This window comes from Nicotiana attenuata, unplaced genomic scaffold (assembly GCF_001879085.1).
Source record: "Nicotiana attenuata strain UT unplaced genomic scaffold, NIATTr2, whole genome shotgun sequence".
In the NCBI taxonomy this organism is placed as follows: Eukaryota; Viridiplantae; Streptophyta; class Magnoliopsida; order Solanales; family Solanaceae; genus Nicotiana; species Nicotiana attenuata.
The window spans coordinates 639,754-647,540 of record NW_017670381.1 but is presented as its reverse complement, the minus strand read 5'-3'; positions in this window follow the sequence as shown (position 1 = coordinate 647,540).

The window sequence follows — 7,787 nt, the reverse complement described above, 5'->3', positions numbered from 1 at the left end:
CTGAACCGCTTAATTCCGACTTAATACCATATCACACCATATTCCCCCCTTTAGGGGAGTACTAAGATTTAGTACTACAACGATCTACCTATAGATGTTTCACCTCTTCATCGTTGGCATCTTTTCACATCATCAATGAACCTTAATAGTCTTATGGTAACCTTCTGTACAAGGGATAACTTAATTTCTTACGCACTAAGGTGACACCTAGTGTAACTGGCACAGTTAGTCCCTTAATATTAACTCTGTTCAAAGTGCTTGCTTTAGGTAGCGACTTCCTAAATGGCCTTTAAAGGTTATTCGCCTTTTGTCTATTCTATTATTGTTGGAACACGATCGCTGAAATTCTCACGATGTCGACTATTATCAAATCCTCCGGTCCCTAATTCATGTTCAATTCTATCTTGTTTACTAGACCATACTAATTTCTATTACTACGGGGGTCTAATTTTTTTTTTCCTTCTGGTAATCATGTTCGAGTCACCAACTCAATTCTCGTATGAGGATATAGCCTTTTGCCTATACTCTTTTATTGTCTCAAGGCCTATCACCTCTTGTCTATTCCTTCACTTGACTATAGACTCTATCATCGTGTCATATTTTGATTTACCGTTATCACCCATTTATCACATCTTACTCATAATACTTTATTTACTCTCTTCTTATTCTCCTACTAATACTTCTGTTTATCACCTTATTCTGAAAACTTCAATAAAATATTCTTTCGCTTTTAACTCCCCTTACTCCATCCACTGGCTCTTCGGGTCGCCTAACATTCTCTCTTTACTAGGGACGGGAGCCATACAAAGGTAAATATTTATCTCTTCTAGGATTGTGCCGATCATCTCAATTTTCTGGACATTCTAGTATTTCATATCTAAGTGTACTATTCTAGATTGCACCATCGGGGTGTCTCACAAGGAGAACTATTACAACATTTGCAATAACCCTCGGAAATGTTAGCTAATGATAATAATCCATCTACCATCTTGGGTTACTCTAGCCCCAATTGGATCTTGCTATCCCCTTCTTCTCTTAAACTATATATGTCAACTCCTATAGGGCATATTGAGAATGGCGTGGCCAATTGTACATACCTCTGTTACTGTTGAAGGTAACTAAGAATGCATGTATTTCTCTGCCTGAATTGTAAATACTGAACCTTCATTAACTGGTACCTCGTAACCTTCGCCACCTTGCCTTTTTTATTTGTTGAAACTTGTATCTAGCTTCTGATTCTCTTGTTGCTTTTTACCATATGGGTGGATAGATATCCATGCCTTGGGGCTCCTTTTCAAGAAGCTCACACATCTTAGTAGACACATGATCTGCTAAAGAACTTACATTTACTCATCATCGGTGTGATGCAAAATCGAGTTCCTCTAACTCAGCTCTTCCAGAGCCATATTCAATCTCTAACCAACTATCCTTCTAGATGTAGGTATCATTGTATTACGGATAAAATAGAATTTAGAAGTTTGAATTCTTACAACTGAGCTCTACCACACGATCTAGAGTAAAAAGAAAGAGTGACAGTCCTAAATGCCTTGTAGCCTCCTACTTATAAGTGTGGTGCACGACACACCCATAAACAAGACTCTACTAGACACGGCTTGTAGACTCCCTAGGACAGAACTGCTCTGATACCACTTCTATCACGACCCAAACCGAAGGGCCGCAACGGGCACCCGGTGCCTTACTCAACCGAGTACCAACGTAACATATCTTTCTTATCATACTATCATAGGTAAATGAGCTAGAAAATCCTTCATGAGATAACAAGAATAAAACATAAGGGACTACTCAACATATGATGACCCAACATGATATACAAACTTATACATGTGACATACGGGCCTATAAGGCCGACATGACTATTTGTAAATTCAAAACATAGGCCAACAAGGCCATACAAGTACCCATACACCTGACATCTGTCTACAAGCCTCTAAGAGTACATAAAATCATAAAGGTCGGGACAGGACCCCGCCATACCAATCAATACATATCCAAAGCATACTGACCAAATAGGCAACTCCGGAGCAAGTGGAGTACACCAACACCTTCGCTGAGCTGATAGCCTACTAGGAGGAATGTCAACCTGTCTAACGGGACCTGCGGGCATGAAACGCAGCGGCCCCAGGCAAAAGGGACGTTAGTACAAATAAAGTACCGAGTATGTAAGGCAGGAAAACATAAACCAGAACAGTAATGTAAAGAGAGATAGAGGAGATACAACCTGTAACATCTGAGTGCCTCTGGGGGCTACTGACATGAAATGCATAATACATATATATACATAAACTTTTAAAAACATACGCCTCTGTGGGCATCATCATCATCATATCATACCCGGCCTCAAAGAGGACTCGGTAAAAACATACCCGGCCACGTGGAGCTCGGTAAACCCAACTGATCAGTGGTTGCACAATAGGTGCCATACCCGGCCGACTATAGCGCGGCTCGGTAGAGTAAAGTAGATACGTATATAATGCATGCTGGACTCATGGAGTCACGTTCTAAACCTTTTGGAGTGACATAAGGTCATTGCACCATCGATTAACATTATGGACATCATGCCATCAATATGAACTTCACTAGGACTCAAGGATCATATATGCTTTCTTGGAATAACTTTGTAAGGAAAGAATAACATGGACAACCTTAGTTGCTAGGAGTAGATTCATTATGAAATAGTGTATCGTTTATGTTCGTTTCCCTTTAGATCATGCCAAAAGAATGAAGGAAGTGCCTTAACATACCTTAAACATGTTGAGTCCTTAATACCTTCCAAGCAACTCTTCAAACAAGTCAACTCGATCTATCATAGCATAAGGAGATTCAAAATCAGTGTTGAACAAAGGCCAAGTCTGTAACTTAAGCTAATAGCTCGTCTACGTAAATTCGGGCAGCATCTCCCTTGTAACAAGGGCCTCCTCCAATACCATATACCAACAACAACTGCCAGGGAAGTCCAGGAACCTATAAATATCAATAACAAGACACCATATAACAACAACAAGTCACAACTACTTCACCACGAGCGGCAAGCTCCGATTGGAATCCGTATAACCCATATCACCCCTTATAGACTTCTTACATTAATTTAAAACTATAATTAACATGATAATGAAGTCATTCATCAATGATTCCATCCTTATACCATATATTTATAACAAAGGAAACAATCCTCAACTCCAACTATCTTCAATTAGTAGCTTTATTCACTAGTTCATGTCTACTCCATCCATTTAACTTAATCAACATCAAGATAACCTTAAGCACATGCAAGAACACAATACACACAACTCCTATAGTAACTTCAAGTCGAAATCCAAGTTATATCCAGCTCACAACAACCCTAAATAGCAATACAACACCATAGAAGTGACTTAAGCTAATCCAAGTACTATCTTGTAGTTTATCATCCTAACAACTTAACCAACATACAAGCAAGCTTGAGCACAATTAGTAGGATGTTATGCTCACCTTAGACAGCAGCAACAACTTGGAATTTCATCCAAATACAGCCCACAACAATCCTCAATGACAACACAACCTCAAAGAGGTGTTGTTCTTCACTAGAACTAAGTTTTGATGTTGAAATATGGTGTAATCACTTTGGAATCACTTCAAACCTTGTGGAATNAGTTTGGAGACGAAGTTGAGTTGAAAATAAATGAAAAATAGGCGTCCAAACCGGTTATAAATTGAAGTAGGTCGACCACCGCCTAAGTGGGTCCCATTGGGAGCTGCTTGCGCGGTCTCGCGAAAACGCGAATATCTCTCTACTCCGATGTCGTATTGATGAACGGTTTAATGCGTTAGAAACTAGACTCGTAGATCTTCAATTTGGTAGGTAGAACACCCCATGATTCGAAGTATATTTGGAGAAATGATCAGATACATTTGACCTAAATTTCAGCAAATTTATGAACGTAACTTGTGATGACCTTTGCCAACTCTTGTTCCACAACTTGCTTGCCTTCAAAATGTAGAGAATGAATATCATACGACTAAAATAACTCATAGAATAACCTCCTTATCATGTTAAGAACCCTAGTCTCACCCTAAAGTACATGTTATAACATTCCAAACTTGTCAACTTTCGACAAAACTTATTTTCTTCAATTGGTTTAGCTTCTAAGATTTCCAACCCTCTTGGTACTTGTTATTCATGATCTTAAAACATGATTAACTTACTTTATTTGCTTCCAAATATAATCTCATTTTCGAGCTTACATCAATGACTTACGACGTACTCTCACGTATGAAAACTTGGGGTGTAACACGGAGCCCAGTACAGGTCTTATATGGTATTTAAGTTGTGCCTGTAAAATTTGGTAAGAAACGGACTTCATATGACGTGAATCGGACCCTCGGTTGTGAAATTTGAAACTTAAGAGTTCTTGAGATTTTTCTCTGATTTTGATGCTAAACTCATAGTTCGAGGTGTAATTTTGAAGATTTGATCGCGCGAGCAAGTCCGTATGATGTTTTTAGGTTAGTGTGCATGTTTGGTTTGGAGCCCCGAGGGCTCGGGTGAGTTTTGGATAGGCCACGGAGTGAAATTGGACTTAGGAAAACTGTTGGTGTGTTGCAGGTCTGCAGGCTTGGCAATTGCGAAGCCTGGCTCGCAAATGCGAGCTCGCATTTGCGAAGATGGGCTGGGTAGGGAGACCTTCTCATTTGCGAAGCTCAATGTCGCAAATGCGACTTCAGCAGGGACCGCAATTGCGAACGGTAGTTCGCATTGGCGAAGAAAGCAGGGCAGGCCTACCTTCGCATTTGCGAAGCCTGGGCCGCACTTGCGAGTTCGCATTTGCGAACCTGACATCGCAAATGCGATATCTGCACCTGTGCAACTTATAACTTAGACGAATTTCTTCTTTTTTCAAACTTTCTCAAAACCTAAACTCTCTTGGGCGATTTTCCAAAGACAAGTTCTTCTCCAAATCATTAGTAAGTCATTTCTAACTCATTTTCTTCAATCTATAACATCTTTTTACATGATTTCAACTCAAAATCAAGGTTTTTTCATGGGAAATTGGGTGATTTTGGGTAGGACTTAGGATTTTCAAATTTTTGGGGATTTGGACCTCGATTTGCGGCCCGATTTCAAAACAAATTATATATTTGAGTTCGTGGGTGAATGGGTAATCGGGCTTTGGTTCGAACCTCGGGTTTTGACCAAGTGGGCCCGGGGTCGATTTTCGACTTTTTGGGGAAAATGATAGAAAACCTATAATTTAGCATTGGGATTGAATTCTTTAGCATTTATTGATGTTGTTAAATTAATTTGGGTTAGATACAAGTAAATTGGAGGCGAATTCTAAAGGAAAAGCGGTGTTTGAGGCTTGAGTTGGCCGTGGAAGTTCGAGGTAAGTGTTTGGTCTAACCTTAGCTAGAGGGAATAGGTGTTGTGCCTTATTTTCTATGTGTTAGTGTAGTGTACGACGTATAGGTATGGTGACGATTATCTATATGTTGGTGTCAAGCATGCCCGTTGATCTTAAATTGTGATCGTTGTGTTTTTAATAAGTACTACATATGCCTAAATTGTTGATTATCCATGTTGAGTAAGATTTATGATTTTCTTCTTGGTATTTGGTTATTGTGGAGCATTGGCTCTAGTTGAGGTGAAATTGTGAAGTTGATTAATGGTACAAGTTTGGTTATAGCTGATTCCCTTGCCAGGACGTATTTAGTTCTTATTGTTGATTCCCTTGCCGGGACGTATTTATACTTATTGTTGATTCCCTTGCCGGGATATTGTTGTTGCTATTGTTTGGGTGAGGAAAGAGTGATAAAGCACGAAAGGTGATGCTGTGCACATTTCTAATATTTACATGGTGAGGAAGAGAGATAAAGCACGAAGGGTGATGTCGTGCACATTTTTATTACTTGATTGTATTGGTGAGGATTGAGAGTAAAAGCACGAAGGGTGATGCCGTGCACTTATTGCCTGTTTGTTATGATTTCTTGTTGTTTTCGGTTCAATTGCCTTAATTGTCTTATTCCACTATCACTGTCATTCTTTATGTTGGTATTTCCCCCATAGCATGTTACCCCTCCCCCGTTACTCTTCAATTACTTCTGTTACTGTTATTCTGCTAGATACTGTGTAACTGCAGGTTAATTATTTGTTGTGTCCTAGCCTCGTCACTACTTCGCCGAGGTTAGGCTCGACACTTACCAGCACATGGAGTCGGTTGTGCTGATACTACACTCTGCATTCTTTTGTGCAGATTCCGGTATTGGAGCATACGGACCTTAGCTAGGGGTTGCTGCCTTCAGTCCATCGAAGACCTGAAGGCGTCCGCAGGCCTTGGCGTCCCCTTCCTATCTAGTTTCTTTCTGTTCTTTTCTATTTCACAGACAAACATGTATTTATTTTGTTCAGACCCTGTTTGTAGAATTCTTAGATAGTCCGTGAGATTGTGACAGCAGTTCTGGGTGGTTTATGTTTATGGATTCGTATTGGTATTAGCTTAATCGTTAAATTTCGTTCTTCCACATTATTAATTCCGCTGTTTATAATTTGGTTAACTTGAAATTGTTGAGGAATTAAAAATGAATAGGGTAAATTAATCAGAATTGTTGGCTTGCCTAGATTTTACTAGTATGCGCCATCACGACTCCCGAAGGTGGAAAATCCAGGTCGTGACAGCTGGATTAGCCTTCCTCAGTAGTGAGTGACTGCTGTCAGAGATGTATATGTTGCGGTATGGATCTTCCCTAGGCCGCGTGAGCCATATACAGTACTGAATGGACGAGCATTTGAGAGTGTGGGCATATGAGGCACTCAGCATGGTGCATCACATACAGCATGTGCATTGGCATGTAGATGTAGCAGAGTTATATTCTTTATCATGTCCGTTTCTGCTTTAGTTTACTGTTTTTCAGCTGCCTATTAAATTGAAAACATGCCTACGTTTCTGCACATTTATTTCTATATATATCTGTTGCGGTTGAGTTCGTCACTACCATTCAGTCCATAGTTTGGACTGGTTACTTACTGAGTTGGTGTACTCACGTTACCCCCTGCACCTTGTGTGCAGATCCAGGCACTTTCGATCCCGGTGGTAGTTGTTGAGCGAGGCTTCAGGCTCTAGGAGACTATCGAGGTATCTGCACGGAGTTCGCAGGCCTTGACTCTCCATCTCTATCTCTAGATGTATTTCAGTTTGTTTCCTTGAACGTTGTAATAGACTATGGTGTCCTTTAGACGCTCATGCACTCAGTGACACCCTGGTTTTGGGCTGGATTGTATCTTATCTTGGAATTTCTTATGTTCAAACAGTTTCTTTAAATGTTAAAAGCTTCCGTTAAATGTTTTCAAACTTATTGATTGTTGTGTTGGTTTGTTGAGTTGAGGCTAGACTGAAAGTACAAGAGGGGGGGTGAATTGTAAATACTTCAAATTAATTACTTATAAGTTGACATAAAACTTAAGTAGTCGGCTGAATATGATAATTTAGCAGATATGGTAACGGAAAGTAAAATGCAGAGAATAATTGCAGGAATTAAAAACACCGGAATTTTTATACTGGCTCGGATTCAATGTGAATCCTAATCTAGTCCCCTTGGGTTGCAAGGGAGTTCTCTTCAGTAAATTAGTTTCTTCCGAGTACAGATATGGTGTATATCGCTCAGTTTCTCTAGCACTCGTTTTTGATACAATGCCTCACCAGTTGTGTGCTCTCTTTCTATCCCCAACTTGTTACACAACAGATCTTAGTGAACTACAATGCTTGTTTGCAGTAGAATAAAGAGAGTGATTTGGT